We start from the raw sequence: 17,154 nt of genomic DNA, 5'->3' as shown, positions 1-17,154 counted from the left end.
TGAAATGCTGACTGACCAGCCCTTAACCAACAGGTGTAGACCTCACAGTGAAATGCTGACTGACCAGCCCTTAACCAACAGGTGTGGACCTCACAGTGAAATGCTGACTGACCAGCCCTTAACCAACAATGCAGTTTAAAAAATATGAATAAGAAATAAAAGAAACAAGTCAAAAAAGAGCAGCAGTAAAATAAGTGAGTGATGGTACAGAGCAGCATAGTCAAGATACAGTAGATGGTATCGAGTACAGTATATACATGTGAGATGAGTATGTAAACAAAGTGGCATAGTTAAAGTGGCTAGTGATACATGTATTACATAAGGATACAGTCGATGATATAGAGTACAGTATATACGTATGCATATGAGATGAATAATGTAGGGTAAGTAACAGTATATAAGGTAGCATTGTTTAAAGTGGCTAGTGATATATTTACATCATTTCCCATCAATTCCCATTATTAAAGTGGCTGGAGTTGAGTCAGTGTCAGTGTGTTGGCAGCAGCCACTCAATGTTAGTGGTGGCTGTTTAACAGTCTGATGGCCTTGAGATAGAAGCTGTTTTTCAGTCTCTCGGTCCCAGCTTTGATGCACCTGTACTGACCTCGCCTTCTGGATGATAGCGGGGTGAACAGGCAGTGGCTCGGGTGGTTGATGTCCTTGATGATCTTTATGGCCTTCCTGTGACATCGGGTGGTGTAGGTGTCCTGGAGGGCAGGTAGTTTGCCCCCGGTGATGCGTTGTGCAGACCTCACTACCCTCTGGAGAGCCTTACGGTTGAGGGCGGAGCAGTTGCCGTACCAGGCGGTGATACAGCCCGCCAGGATGCTCTCGATTGTGCATCTGTAGAAGTTTGTGAGTGCTTTTGGTGACAAGCCAAATTTCTTCAGCCTCCTGAGGTTGAAGAGGCGCTGCTGCGCCTTCTTCACAATGCTGTCTGTGTGAGTGGACCAATTCAGTTTGTCTGTGATGTGTATGCCGAGGAACTTAAAACTTGCTACCCTCTCCACTACTGTTCCATCGATGTGGATAGGGGGGTGTTCCCTCTGTTGTTTCCTGAAGTCCACAATCATCTCCTTAGTTTTGTTGACGTTGAGTGTGAGGTTATTTTCCTGACACCACACTCCGAGGGCCCTCACCTCCTCCCTGTAGGCCGTCTCGTCGTTGTTGGTAATCAAGCCTACCACTGTTGTGTCGTCCGCAAACTTGATGATTGAGTTGGAGGCGTGCGTGGCCACGCAGTCGTGGGTGAACAGGGAGTACAGGAGAGGGCTCAGAACGGACCCTTGTGGGGCCCCAGTGTTGAGGATCAGTGGGGAGGAGATGTTGTTGCCTACCCTCACCACCTGGGGGCGGCCCGTCAGGAAGTCCAGTACCCAGTTGCACAGGGCGGGGTCGAGACCCAGGGTCTCGCGCTTGATGACGAGCTTGGAGGGTACTATGGTGTTTAATGCTGAGCTGTAGTCAATGAACAGCATTCTCACATAGGTATTCCTCTTGTCCTGATGGGTTAGGGCAGTGTGCAGTGTGGTTGAGATTGCATCCACCATAATTGAGAATTTCAATAAGCATTTTTCTACGGCTGGCCATGCTTTCCACCTGGCTACTCCTACCCCGGTCAACAGCACTGCACCCCCCACAACAACTCGCCCAAGCCTTCCCCATTTCTCCTTCTCCCAAATCTGCTCAGCTGATGTTCTGAATGAGCTGCAAAATCTGGACCCCTACAAATCAGCCGGGCTAGACAATCTGGACCCTTTCTTTCTAAAATTATCTGCCAAAATTGTTGCCACCCCTATTACTAGCCTGTTCAACCTCTCTTTCGTGTCGTCTGAGATTCCCAAAGATTGGAAAGCAGCTGCGGTCATCCCCCTCTTCAAAGGGGGTGACACTCTTGACCCAAACTGCTACAGACCTATATCTATCCTACCATGCCTTTCTAAGGTCTTCGAAAGCCAAGTCAACAAACAGATTACCGACCATTTCGAATCTCATTGATCTGGCCAAGGCTTTCGACTCTGTCAATCACCACATCCTCATCGGCAGACTCGACAGCCTTGGTTTCTCAAATCATTGCCTCGCCTGGTTCACCAACTACTTCTCTGATAGAGTTCAGTGTGTCAAATCGGAGGGTCTGCTGTCCGGACCTCTGGCAGTCTCTATGGGGGTGCCACAGGGTTCAATTCTTGGACCGACTCTCTTCTCTGTATACATCAATGAGGTCGCTCTTGCTGCTGGTGAGTCTCTGATCCACCTCTATGCAGACGACACCATTCTGTATACTTCTGGCCCTTCTTTGGATACTGTGTTAACAACCCTCCAGGCAAGCTTCAATGCCATACAACTCTCCTTCCGTGGCCTCCAATTGCTCTTAAATACAAGTAAAAATAAAAATGCATGCTCTTCAACCGATCGCTACCTGTACCTACCCGCCTGTCCAACATTACTACTCTGGACGGCTCCGACTTAGAATACGTGGACAACTACAAATACTTAGGTGTCTGGTTAGACTGTAAACTCTCCTTCCAGACCCATATCAAACATCTCCAATCCAAAGTTAAATCTATAATTGGCTTCCTATTTCGCAACAAAGCATCCTTCACTCTGCCAAACATACCCTTGTAAAACTGACCATCCTACCAATCCTCGACTTTGGCGATGTCATTTACAAAATAGCCTCCAATACCCTACTCAACAAATTGGATGCAGTCTATCACAGTGCAATCCGTTTTGTCACCAAAGCCCCATATACTACCCACCATTGCGACCTGTACGCTCTCGTTGGCTGACCCTCGCTTCATACTCGTCGCCAAACCCACTGACTCCATGTCATCTACAAGACCCTGCTAGGTAAAGTCCCCCCTTATCTCAGCTCGCTGGTCACCATTGCATCTCCCACCTGAAGCACACGCTCCAGCAGGTATATCTCTCTAGTCACCCCCAAAACCAATTCTTTCTTTGGCCGCCTCTCCTTCCAGTTCTCTGCTGCCAATGACTGGAACGAACTACAAAAATCTCTGAAACTGGAAACACTTATCTCCCTCACTAGCTTTAAGCATCAACTGTCAGAGCAGCTCACAGCTCCCGTACATAGCCCACCTATAATTTAGCCCAAACAACTACCTCTTTCCCTACTGTATTGTATTTATTTATTTATTTTGCTCCTTTGCACCCTCATTATTTTTATTTCTACTTTGCACTTTCTCCCATTGCAAATCTACCATTCCAGTGTTTTACTTGCTATATTGTATCTACTTTGCCACCATGGCCTTTTTGCCTTTACCTCCCTTATCTCACCTCATTTGCTCACATTGTATATAGACTTGTTTATACTGTATTATTGACTGTATGTTTGTTTTAGTCCATGTGTAACTCTGTGTTTCGTTGTATGTGTCGAACTGCTTTGCTTTATCTTGGCCAGGTCGCAATTGTAAATGAGAACTTGTTCTCAACTTGCCTACCTGGTTAAATAAAGGTGAGAAAAAAAAATTGTCTGTGGACCTATTTGGGCGGTAAGCAAATTGGAGTGGGTCTAGGGTGTCAGGTAGGGTGGAGGTGATATGGTCCTTGACTAGTCTCTCAAAGCACTTCATGATGATGGAAGTGAGTGCTACGGGGCGGTAGTCGTTTAGCTCAGTTACCTTAGCTTTCTTGGGAACAGGAACAATGGTGGCCCTCTTTAAGCATGTGGGAACAGCAGACTGGTATAGGGATTGATTGAATATGTCCGTAAACACACCGGCCAGCTGGTCTGCGCATGCTCTGAGGGCGCGGCTGGGGATGCCGTCTGGGCCTGCAGCCTTGCGAGGGTTAACACGTTTAAATGTCTTACTCACCTCTGCTGCAGTGAAGGAGAGACCGCATGTTTTCGTTGCAGGCCATGTCAGTGGCACTGTATTGTCCTCAAAGCGGGCAAAAAAGTTATTTAGTCTGCCTGGGAGCAGGACATCCTGGTCCGTGACTGGGCTGGATTTCTTCCTGTAGTCCGTGATTGACTGTAGACCCTGCCACATGCCTCTTGTGTCTGAGCCGTTGAATTGAGATTCTACTTTGTCTCTGTACTGACGCTTAGCTTGTTTGATAGCCTTGCGGAGGGAATAGCTGCACTGTTTGTATTCGGTCATGTTACCAGACACCTTGCCCTGATTAAAAGCAGTGGTTCGCGCTTTCAGTTTCACGCGAATGCTGCCATCAATCCACGGTTTCTGGTTAGGGAATGTTTTAATCGTTGCTATGGGAACGACATCTTCAACGCACGTTCTAATGAACTCGCACACCGAATCAGCGTATTCGTCAATGTTGTTGTCTGACGCAATATGAAACATGTCCAGAGTCCACGTGATGGAAGCAGTCTTGGAGTGTGGAGTCAGCTTGGTCGGACCAGCGTTGGACAGACCTCAGTGTGGGAGCCTCTTGTTTTAGTTTCTGTCTGTAGGCAGGGATCAACAAAATGGAGTCGTGGTCAGCTTTTCCGATCATCACCTGCATTGTTGGAGGCTCTATCATCAACCAATCATCACCTGCATTGTTGGAGGCTCTATCGTCAACCAATCATCACCTGCATTGTTGGAGGCTCTATGTCAACCAATCATCACCTGCATTGTTGGAGGCTCTATCGTTAACCAATCATCACCTGCATTGTTGGAGGCTCTTTCGTCAACCAATCATCACATGCATTGTTGGAGGCTCTGTGTCAATCAATCATCACCTGCCTTGTTGGAGGCTCTACGTCAACCAATCATTACAGTGTTTTTTGTTTGGGTCATATCCCACAAACCCTCGAGGTGCCTTATTGTTATTATAAACTTGTTACCAGTAAAAATATCAGTAAAAATATCTGTTTTGTCATACCTGTGGTATACGGTCTGATATACCACGGCTTTCAGCCAATCAGAATTCAGGTCTCAAACAACCCAGTTTTTAATAAACAATAGATGTGGTCAAGAGGTCAGCGGAACTCGACCAAAACAATGGAAACGCCATGGAAACACACAGGGGAAAGATCCCCAATTTCTTTATTGACCCCCCAGCTAAATTAGCCTTAATTTAGGCTACTGTTTACATGTGTATTTCACACTATGTTGAGGTAAAAATCAGAGTATAAGTCTTGTATGGATGTCAACCCCAACACACGTTCGTGTCACCATCACCAATCAACTGCAAAACAACTTTGACTAGGACCACCAGCGATATCTGCATGCTAGCTGAGCTACCATAAGTTAGCATTTAGCAGACAGCTTCTACTAAACCTGAAAAGGGACAGCTTCTAAATGTTATGCAGTGAAAACAGCCAAATATATCAAAATGGGACTTTCGTAACCACACAGTGGGCCTGTTACGATATATAAATAATGATGGATTTGACAGAGATGCACTATGTTAGATCAGACGTGTTGAAGGCCATCCAGTGGGCCTGTTACGATATATAAATAATGATGGATTTGACAGAGATGCACTATGTTAGATCAGACATGTTGAAGGCCATCCAGTGGGCCTGTTACGATATATAAATAATGATGGATTTGACAGAGATGCACTATGTTAGATCAGACATGTTGAAGGCCATCCAGTGGGCCTGTTACGATATATAAATAATGATGGATTTGACAGAGATGCACTATGTTAGATCAGACGTGTTGAAGGCCATCCAGTGGGCCTGTTACGATATATAAATAATGATGGATTTGACAGAGATGCACTATGTTAGATCAGACGTGTTGAAGGCCATCCAGTGGGCCTGTTACGATACATAAATAATGATGGATTTGACAGAGATGCACTATGTTAGATCAGACGTGTTGAAGGCCATCCAGTGGGCCTGTTACGATATATAAATAATGATGGATTTGACAGAGATGCACTATGTTAGATCAGACGTGTTGAAGGCCATCCAGCGTTCATTTTCCATCCCCCACAGTCTGCGTTCCATTAAACTCTTTAACTCATCTATGGCAAAACTGCCCCGTTGATCTGAGCTGTTGGAAAAACCACATTATGTTCCGACTTTCAGCTGTTGCAGAAAGCAGAGATGGAACCTGACACTATGTATCTTCCCTCTACTCCCTGTGCCAATATGACTAATGTTCTTAGCAGAGACTCTAGTGTATTATGGTGTGTTGAGAAAGAGAGAGAGAGAGAGGGGAAGAGAGAGAGAGGAAGAGAGAGAGAAAGAGTGAGAGAGAAAGAGATGAGAGAGAGAGAGAGAGAGAGAGAGAGAGAGAGAGAGAGAGAGAGAGAGAGAGAGAGAGAGAGAGGGGGGCGGGAAGAGAGAGAGGGGAAGAGAGATAGAGGGAGAGAGAGAGAGAGAAAGAAAGAGATGAAGAGAGAAAGAAAGAGAGAGAGAGAGAGAAAGAGATGAAGAGAGAGAGAGAGAGAGAGAGAGAGGAAGAGTGAGAGAGAAAGAGATGAAGAGAGTGAAAGAGGGAGAATGAGAGAGAGGGAGAGGGAGAGGGAGAGAGAGAGAGAGAGAGAGACAGTGGCAATTTTAGTATGTTCATCTTGGTGGGACAAACTCCCAAACACTTTTTAAATGCATGCCAGCAAAGCCACAACACAACACTAAACAATACATGAATTGCACTGTAACGGTGACAAACGGTGCCCACAAGCTATTAGGGCCTAAAGCTGTCCCAACATACAGCTGTCTCAACATACAGCTGTCCCAACATACAGCTGTCCCAGCAGGAGAGTCCCAACATACAGCTGTCCCATCAGCAGAGTCCCAACAGCAGAGTCCCAACAGCAGAGTCCCAACAGCAGAGTCCCAACATACAGCTGTCCCAACAGCAGAGTCCCAACAGCAGAGTCCCAACATACAGCTGTCCCAACAGCAGAGTCCCAACACCTTACCACTGCTACACCTGGCTATCAGCAGAGTCCCAACACCTTACCACTGCTACACCTGGTTATCAGCAGAGTCCCAACACCTTACCACTGCTACACCTGGCTATCAGCAGAGTCCCAACACCTTAACACCACTACACCTGGCTATCAGCAGAGTCCCAACACCTTACCACTGCTACACCTGGCTATCAGCAGAGTCCCAACACCTTAACACCACTACACCTGGCTATCAGCAGAGCCTTGTCTGGCAGCCAAACAGTTCATTCAGCCTCATTGACTGCCTTTAAAAAAAACATAGCTGATATGACTGACTGAAACAAATGACTGACTGAACCAAATGACTGACTGAACCAAATGACTGACTGAACCAAATGACTGACTGAAACAAATGACTGACTGAACCAAATGACTGACTGAACCAAATGACTGACTGAACCAAATGACTGACTGAAACAAATGTGGTTTCTATGGAGATGTACAAACTATGGCATAAGGGAACAATGAGCGGACAAGAGGCCATCCATCATTTAGATTCAGATGTTAATGAGCGGACAAGAGGCCATCCGTCATTTAGATTCAGATGTTAATGAGCGGACAAGAGGCCATCCGTCATTTAGATTCAGATGTTAATGAGCGGACAAGAGGCCATCCGTCATTTAGATTCAGATGTTAATGAGCCGGACGGACGTAGTCAATATAACTATCTACTCCTGGGAACTCTGAAAAAACAAGGTTGAATCATGATGACGTCAGTGAGGTCGGAGGTCGGAGCTCTAGAAAGAGGCCCGAGTTCCCGACTTGGACTTCCGAGTTGGATGACCGTAGTTTCCCAGTCAGAGCTTGTTGTTTTCTGAGTTCCCAGTTGTCTTGAACTCCCTGAAGTCTGAGATTTCCCCGTTCCGAGTTACCAGTTACCAATCCAGTTGGATGGACAGCATGGCCAATGTATTCACCCTTTTATGGCCCATGATGTTGAATGATTATTATTATTATTTATTTTACTTAAAAAAAAATATATATATATATTTTTAATTTGACCCCTTTTTCTCCCCAATTTCGTACTATCTTGTCTCATCGCTACAACTCCCGTACGGGCCCGGGAGAGACGAAGGTTGAAAGTCATGCGTCCTCCGATACACAACCCAACCAAGCCACACTGCTTCTTAACACAGCGCGCATCCAACCCGGAAGCCAGCCGCACCATTGTGTCGGAGGAAACACCGTGCACCTGGCATCATTGGTTAGCGCGCACTGCGCTTGGCCCGCCACAGGTGTCGCTGGTGCGCGATGAGACAAGGATATCCCTACCGGCCAAGCCCTCCCTAACCCGGACGACGCTAGGCCAATTCTGCGTTGTTCCACGGACCTCCCGGTCACGGCCGGTTGCGACAGAGCCTGGGCACGAACCCAGGGTCTCTGGTGGCACAGCTAGCGCTGCAGTACAGCGCCCGAATGATTATTATTTTAAGCTTGGAAAAGAAACCCTTAAACCCAGACTTGGACCACACACCCTCTCCACTGAATAGCAGGCTAGTGATTGCTTTGCAACGCTTGCAGTTAAGCACAGAAAGCACTTAGCTGGGCTGAAACACCTGCATTTTGGAGCTGCCTTACTCAGGAAAGGAAAGAGAACATTACCAACCCCTACACTCCGCTGGCTGCCCCACCACAGAGAGCACTGAGCTGGGCTGAAACACCTGCATTTTGGAGCTGCCTTACTCAGGAAAGGAAAGAGAACATTACCAACCCCTACACTCCGCTGGCTGCCCCAACACCACAGAGAGCACTGAGCTGGGCTGAAACACCTGCATTTTGGAGCTGCCTTACTCAGGAAAGGAAAGAGAACATTACCAACCCCTACACTCCGCTGGCTGCCCCAACACCACAGAGAGCACTGAGCTGGGCTGAAACACCTGCATTTTGGAGCTGCCGAACTCAGGAAAGGAAAGAGAACATTACCAACCCCTACACTCCGCTGGCTGCCCCAACACCACAGAGAGCACTGAGCTGGGCTGAAACACCTGCATTTTGGAGCTGCCTTACTCAGGAAAGGAAAGAGAACATTACCAACCCCTACACTCCTCTGGCTGCCCCAACACCACAGAGAGCACTGAGCTGGGCTGAAACACCTGCATTTTGGAGCTGCCGTACTCAGGAAAGGAAAGAGAACATTACCAACCCTACACTCCTCTGGCTGCCCCAACACCACAGAGAGCACTGAGCTGGGCTGAAACACCTGCATTTTGGAGCTGCCGTACTCAGGAAAGGAAAGAGAACATTACCAACCCCTACACTCCGCTGGCTGCCCCAACACCACAGAGAGCACTGAGCTGGGCTGAAACACCTGCATTTTGGAGCTGCCGAACTCAGGAAAGGAAAGAGAACATTACCAACCCCTACACTCCGCTGGCTGCCCCAACACCACAGAGAGCACTGAGCTGGGCTGAAACACCTGCATTTTGGAGCTGCCGTACTCAGGAAAGGAAAGAGAACATTACCAACCCCTACACTCCTCTGGCTGCCCCAACACCACAGAGAGCACTGAGCTGGGCTGAAACACCTGCATTTTGGAGCTGCCGTACTCAGGAAAGGAAAAAAGAGACCATGTTTGTATGCAGCTTTATTAACAGAAATATTTTTACATTGTTTGCAAACTGATATGTGACACGTATCAATGCCCAAATAACACGCAAAACCGGCACCAAAACAACAACATTTATATTGATATTTTTTATAGCTGAACAAGTGGGGCTCCAAACAGATGGGATCTGCCCCACCTGTCCTGAATGACGGGGAGCCACTGAATGGACATCCTGCTATCCAAACAGATGGGATCTGCCCCACCTGTCCTGAATGACGAGGAGCCACTGAATGGACATCCTGCTATCCAAACAGATGGGATCTGCCCCACCTGTCCTGAATGACGGGGAGCCACTGAATGGACATCCTGCTATCCAAACAGATGGGATCTGCCCCACCTGTCCTGAATGACGGGGTGCCACTGAATGGACATCCTGCTATCCAAACAGATGGGATCTGCCCCACCTGTCCTGAATGACGGGGAGCCACTGAATGGACATCCTGCTATCCAAACAGATGGGATCTGCCCCACCTGTCCTGAATGACGGGGAGCCACTGAATGGACATCCTGCTATCCAAACAGATGGGATCTGCCCCACCTGTCCTGAATGACGAGTCGCCACTGAATGGACATCCTGCTATCCAAACAGATGGGATCTGCCCCACCTGTCCTGAATGACGGGGAGCCACTGAATGGACATCCTGCTATCCAAACAGATGGGATCTGCCCCACCTGTCCTGAATGACGGGGAGCCACTGAATGGACATCCTGCTATCCAAACAGATGGGATCTGCCCCACCTGTCCTGAATGACGGGGTGCCACTGAATGGACATCCTGCTATCCAAACAGATGGGATCTGCCCCACCTGTCCTGAATGACGGGGAGCCACTGAATGGACATCCTGCTATCCAAACAGATGGGATCTGCCCCACCTGTCCTGAATGACGAGTCACCACTGAATGGACATCCTGCTATCCAAACAGATGGGATCTGCCCCACCTGTCCTGAATGACGAGTCGCCACTGAATGGACATCCTGCTATCCAAACAGATGGGATCTGCCCCACCTGTCCTGAATGACGGGGAGCCACTGAATGGACATCCTGCTATCCAAACAGATGGGATCTGCCCCACCTGTCCTGAATGACGGGGAGCCACTGAATGGACATCCTGCTATCCAAACAGATGGGATCTGCCCCACCTGTCCTGAATGACGAGTCGCCACTGAATGGACATCCTGCTATCCAAACAGATGGGATCTGCCCCACCTGTCCTGAATGACGAGGTGCCACTGAATGGACATCCTGCTATCCAAACAGATGGGATCTGCCCCACCTGTCCTGAATGACGGGGAGCCACTGAATGGACATCCTGCTATCCAAACAGATGGGATCTGCCCCACCTGTCCTGAATGACGAGGTGCCACTGAATGGACATCCTGCTATCCAAACAGATGGGATCTGCCCCACCTGTCCTGAATGACGGGGAGCCACTGAATGGACATCCTGCTATCCAAACAGATGGGATCTGCCCCACCTGTCCTGAATGACGAGTCGCCACTGAATGGACATCCTGCTATCCAAACAGATGGGATCTGCCCCACCTGTCCTGAATGACGAGGTGCCACTGAATGGACATCCTGCTATCCAAACAGATGGGATCTGCCCCACCTGTCCTGAATGACGGGGAGCCACTGAATGGACATCCTGCTATCCAAACAGATGGGATCTGCCCCACCTGTCCTGAATGACGGGGAGCCACTGAATGGACATCCTGCTATCCAAACAGATGGGATCTGCCCCACCTGTCCTGAATGACGAGGTGCCACTGAATGGACATCCTGCTATCCAAACAGATGGGATCTGCCCCACCTGTCCTGAATGACGGGGAGCCACTGAATGGACATCCTGCTATCCAAACAGATGGGATCTGCCCCACCTGTCCTGAATGACAGGGTGCCACTGAATGGACATCCTGCTATCCAAACAGATGGGATCTGCCCACCTGTCCTGAATGACGGGGAGCCACTGAATGGACATCCTGCTATCCAAACAGATGGGATCTGCCCCACCTGTCCTGAATGACAGGGTGCCACTGAATGGACATCCTGCTATCCAAACAGATGGGATCTGCCCCACCTGTCCTGAATGACGGGGAGCCACTGAATGGACATCCTGCTATCCAAACAGATGGGATCTGCCCCACCTGTCCTGAATGACGGGGTCGCCACTGAATGGACATCCTGCTATCCAAACAGATGGGATCTGCCCCACCTGTCCTGAATGACGGGGAGCCACTGAATGGACATCCTGCTATCCAAACAGATGGGATCTGCCCCACCTGTCCTGAATGACGGGGAGCCACTGAATGGACATCCTGCTATCCAAACAGATGGGATCTGCCCCACCTGTCCTGAATGACGGGGAGCCACTGAATGGACATCCTGCTATCCAAACAGATGGGATCTGCCCCACCTGTCCTGAATGACGGGGAGCCACTGAATGGACATCCTGCTATCCAAACAGATGGGATCTGCCCCACCTGTCCTGAATGACGGGGAGCCACTGAATGGACATCCTGCTATCCAAACAGATGGGATCTGCCCCACCTGTCCTGAATGACGGGGAGCCACTGAATGGACATCCTGCTATCCAAACAGATGGGATCTGCCCCACCTGTCCTGAATGACGGGGAGCCACTGAATGGACATCCTGCAGATGGGATCTGCCCCATCCAAACAGATGGGATCTGCCCCACCTGTCCTGAATGACGGGGAGCCACTGAATGGACATCCTGCTATCCAAACAGATGGGATCTGCCCCACCTGTCCTGAATGACGGGGAGCCACTGAATGGACATCCTGCTATCCAAACAGATGGGATCTGCCCCACCTGTCCTGAATGACGGGGAGCCACTGAATGGACATCCTGCTATCCAAACAGATGGGATCTGCCCCACCTGTCCTGAATGACGGGGAGCCACTGAATGGACATCCTGCTATCCAAACAGATGGGATCTGCCCCACCTGTCCTGAATGACGGGGAGCCACTGAATGGACATCCTGCTATCCAAACAGATGGGATCTGCCCCACCTGTCCTGAATGACGGGGAGCCACTGAATGGACATCCTGCTATCCAAACAGATGGGATCTGCCCCACCTGTCCTGAATGACGAGTCGCCACTGAATGGACATCCTGCTATCCAAACAGATGGGATCTGCCCCACCTGTCCTGAATGACGGGGAGCCACTGAATGGACATCCTGCTATCCAAACAGATGGGATCTGCCCCACCTGTCCTGAATGACGGGGAGCCACTGAATGGACATCCTGCTATCCAAACAGATGGGATCTGCCCCACCTGTCCTGAATGACGGGGCGCCACTGAATGGACATCCTGCTATCCAAACAGATGGGATCTGCCCCACCTGTCCTGAATGACGAGTCGCCACTGAATGGACATCCTGCTATCCAAACAGATGGGATCTGCCCCACCTGTCCTGAATGACGAGTCGCCACTGAATGGACATCCTGCTATCCAAACAGATGGGATCTGCCCCACCTGTCCTGAATGACGGGGAGCCACTGAATGGACATCCTGCTATCCAAACAGATGGGATCTGCCCCACCTGTCCTGAATGACGAGTCGCCACTGAATGGACATCCTGCTATCCAAACAGATGGGATCTGCCCCACCTGTCCTGAATGACGAGTCGCCACTGAATGGACATCCTGCTATCCAAACAGATGGGATCTGCCCACCTGTCCTGAATGACGAGGAGCCACTGAATGGACATCCTGCTATCCAAACAGATGGGATCTGCCCCACCTGTCCTGAATGACGAGTCGCCACTGAATGGACATCCTGCTATCCAAACAGATGGGATCTGCCCCACCTGTCCTGAATGACGGGGAGCCACTGAATGGACATCCTGCTATCCAAACAGATGGGATCTGCCCCACCTGTCCTGAATGACGAGTCGCCACTGAATGGACATCCTGCTATCCAAACAGATGGGATCTGCCCCACCTGTCCTGAATGACGAGGTGCCACTGAATGGACATCCTGCTATCCAAACAGATGGGATCTGCCCCACCTGTCCTGAATGACGAGGTGCCACTGAATGGACATCCTGCTATCCAAACAGATGGGATCTGCCCCACCTGTCCTGAATGACGGGGAGCCACTGAATGGACATCCTGCTATCCAAACAGATGGGATCTGCCCCACCTGTCCTGAATGACGGGGTGCCACTGAATGGACATCCTGCTATCCAAACAGATGGGATCTGCCCCACCTGTCCTGAATGACGAGTCGCCACTGAATGGACATCCTGCTATCCAAACAGATGGGATCTGCCCCACCTGTCCTGAATGACGGGGAGCCACTGAATGGACATCCTGCTATCCAAACAGATGGGATCTGCCCCACCTGTCCTGAATGACGAGTCGCCACTGAATGGACATCCTGCTATCCAAACAGATGGGATCTGCCCCACCTGTCCTGAATGACGGGGAGCCACTGAATGGACATCCTGCTATCCAAACAGATGGGATCTGCCCCACCTGTCCTGAATGACGAGTCGCCACTGAATGGACATCCTGCTATCCAAACAGATGGGATCTGCCCCACCTGTCCTGAATGACGGGGAGCCACTGAATGGACATCCTGCTATCCAAACAGATGGGATCTGCCCCACCTGTCCTGAATGACGAGGTGCCACTGAATGGACATCCTGCTATCCAAACAGATGGGATCTGCCCCACCTGTCCTGAATGACGAGGTGCCACTGAATGGACATCCTGCTATCCAAACAGATGGGATCTGCCCCACCTGTCCTGAATGACGGGGAGCCACTGAATGGACATCCTGCTATCCAAACAGATGGGATCTGCCCCACCTGTCCTGAATGACGGGGAGCCACTGAATGGACATCCTGCTATCCAAACAGATGGGATCTGCCCCACCTGTCCTGAATGACGGGGAGCCACTGAATGGACATCCTGCTATCCAAACAGATGGGATCTGCCCCACCTGTCCTGAATGACGAGGAGCCACTGAATGGACATCCTGCTATCCAAACAGATGGGATCTGCCCCACCTGTCCTGAATGACGAGGAGCCACTGAATGGACATCCTGCTATCCAAACAGATGGGATCTGCCCCACCTGTCCTGAATGACGGGGAGCCACTGAATGGACATCCTGCTATCCAAACAGATGGGATCTGCCCCACCTGTCCTGAATGACGGGTCGCCACTGAATGGACATCCTGCTATCCAAACAGATGGGATCTGCCCCACCTGTCCTGAATGACGGGGAGCCACTGAATGGACATCCTGCTATCCAAACAGATGGGATCTGCCCCACCTGTCCTGAATGACGGGGTGCCACTGAATGGACATCCTGCTATCCAAACAGATGGGATCTGCCCCACCTGTCCTGAATGACGGGGAGCCACTGAATGGACATCCTGCTATCCAAACAGATGGGATCTGCCCCACCTGTCCTGAATGACGAGTCGCCACTGAATGGACATCCTGCTATCCAAACAGATGGGATCTGCCCCACCTGTCCTGAATGACGAGGAGCCACTGAATGGACATCCTGCTATCCAAACAGATGGGATCTGCCCCACCTGTCCTGAATGACGGGGTGCCACTGAATGGACATCCTGCTATCCAAACAGATGGGATCTGCCCCACCTGTCCTGAATGACGAGTCGCCACTGAATGGACATCCTGCTATCCAAACAGATGGGATCTGCCCCACCTGTCCTGAATGACGGGGAGCCACTGAATGGACATCCTGCTATCCAAACAGATGGGATCTGCCCCACCTGTCCTGAATGACGGGGAGCCACTGAATGGACATCCTGCTATCCAAACAGATGGGATCTGCCCCACCTGTCCTGAATGACGAGTCGCCACTGAATGGACATCCTGCTATCCAAACAGATGGGATCTGCCCCACCTGTCCTGAATGACGAGTCGCCACTGAATGGACATCCTGCTATCCAAACAGATGGGATCTGCCCCACCTGTCCTGAATGACGAGTCGCCACTGAATGGACATCCTGCTATCCAAACAGATGGGATCTGCCCCACCTGTCCTGAATGACGGGGAGCCACTGAATGGACATCCTGCTATCCAAACAGATGGGATCTGCCCCACCTGTCCTGAATGACGAGGTGCCACTGAATGGACATCCTGCTATCCAAACAGATGGGATCTGCCCCACCTGTCCTGAATGACGGGGAGCCACTGAATGGACATCCTGCTATCCAAACAGATGGGATCTGCCCCACCTGTCCTGAATGACGGGGAGCCACTGAATGGACATCCTGCTATCCAAACAGATGGGATCTGCCCCACCTGTCCTGAATGACGAGTCGCCACTGAATGGACATCCTGCTATCCAAACAGATGGGATCTGCCCCACCTGTCCTGAATGACGAGTCGCCACTGAATGGACATCCTGCTATCCAAACAGATGGGATCTGCCCCACCTGTCCTGAATGACGGGGTGCCACTGAATGGACATCCTGCTATCCAAACAGATGGGATCTGCCCCACCTGTCCTGAATGACGGGGAGCCACTGAATGGACATCCTGCTATCCAAACAGATGGGATCTGCCCCACCTGTCCTGAATGACGAGTCGCCACTGAATGGACATCCTGCTATCCAAACAGATGGGATCTGCCCCACCTGTCCTGAATGACGGGGAGCCACTGAATGGACATCCTGCTATCCAAACAGATGGGATCTGCCCCACCTGTCCTGAATGACGAGTCGCCACTGAATGGACATCCTGCTATCCAAACAGATGGGATCTGCCCCACCTGTCCTGAATGACGGGGAGCCACTGAATGGACATCCTGCTATCCAAACAGATGGGATCTGCCCCACCTGTCCTGAATGACGAGGTGCCACTGAATGGACATCCTGCTATCCAAACAGATGGGATCTGCCCCACCTGTCCTGAATGACGGGGAGCCACTGAATGGACATCCTGCTATCCAAACAGATGGGATCTGCCCCACCTGTCCTGAATGACGGGGAGCCACTGAATGGACATCCTGCTATCCAAACAGATGGGATCTGCCCCACCTGTCCTGAATGACGAGTCGCCACTGAATGGACATCCTGCTATCCAAACAGATGGGATCTGCCCCACCTGTCCTGAATGACGAGTCGCCACTGAATGGACATCCTGCTATCCAAACAGATGGGATCTGCCCCACCTGTCCTGAATGACGGGGTGCCACTGAATGGACATCCTGCTATCCAAACAGATGGGATCTGCCCCACCTGTCCTGAATGACGGGGAGCCACTGAATGGACATCCTGCTACTGTGTAATATAACTTGCAAACGTTGTGAATTATTTATTTGGAGAAAGGACTGTATGCTGGTCTGTACATGTGTGTAAAACTGTGAAGTGTTGTTCCTACTAAGGGGTTGGAGGGGGTGTATTTGTTTAGTTAAATAGGTATAAATATTGTCCTGTAGCTAATTTACCGTGGAATCTGTGATTTATTACCACAAACATTATAAAGTTGGTTTTCAACGTGTTTGGTGCCTGAGTTTGTACATACTATTTGCAAAAAGGATCTGTGTCCCCTCCACTCCACTGTTATAATATCTACTGCTAATTTAAATTGACGCAGTTCCAACATAATCCACAGGAGGGCAGTCTAAAATCTCAATCCTGCTATATTGCACTTAAC

This window comes from Oncorhynchus clarkii, chromosome 19, assembly GCF_045791955.1.
Source record: "Oncorhynchus clarkii lewisi isolate Uvic-CL-2024 chromosome 19, UVic_Ocla_1.0, whole genome shotgun sequence".
NCBI lineage: Eukaryota > Metazoa > Chordata > Actinopteri > Salmoniformes > Salmonidae > Oncorhynchus > Oncorhynchus clarkii.
The sequence above is the reverse complement of the archived record's forward strand: the minus strand, read 5'-3'. Positions refer to the sequence as shown.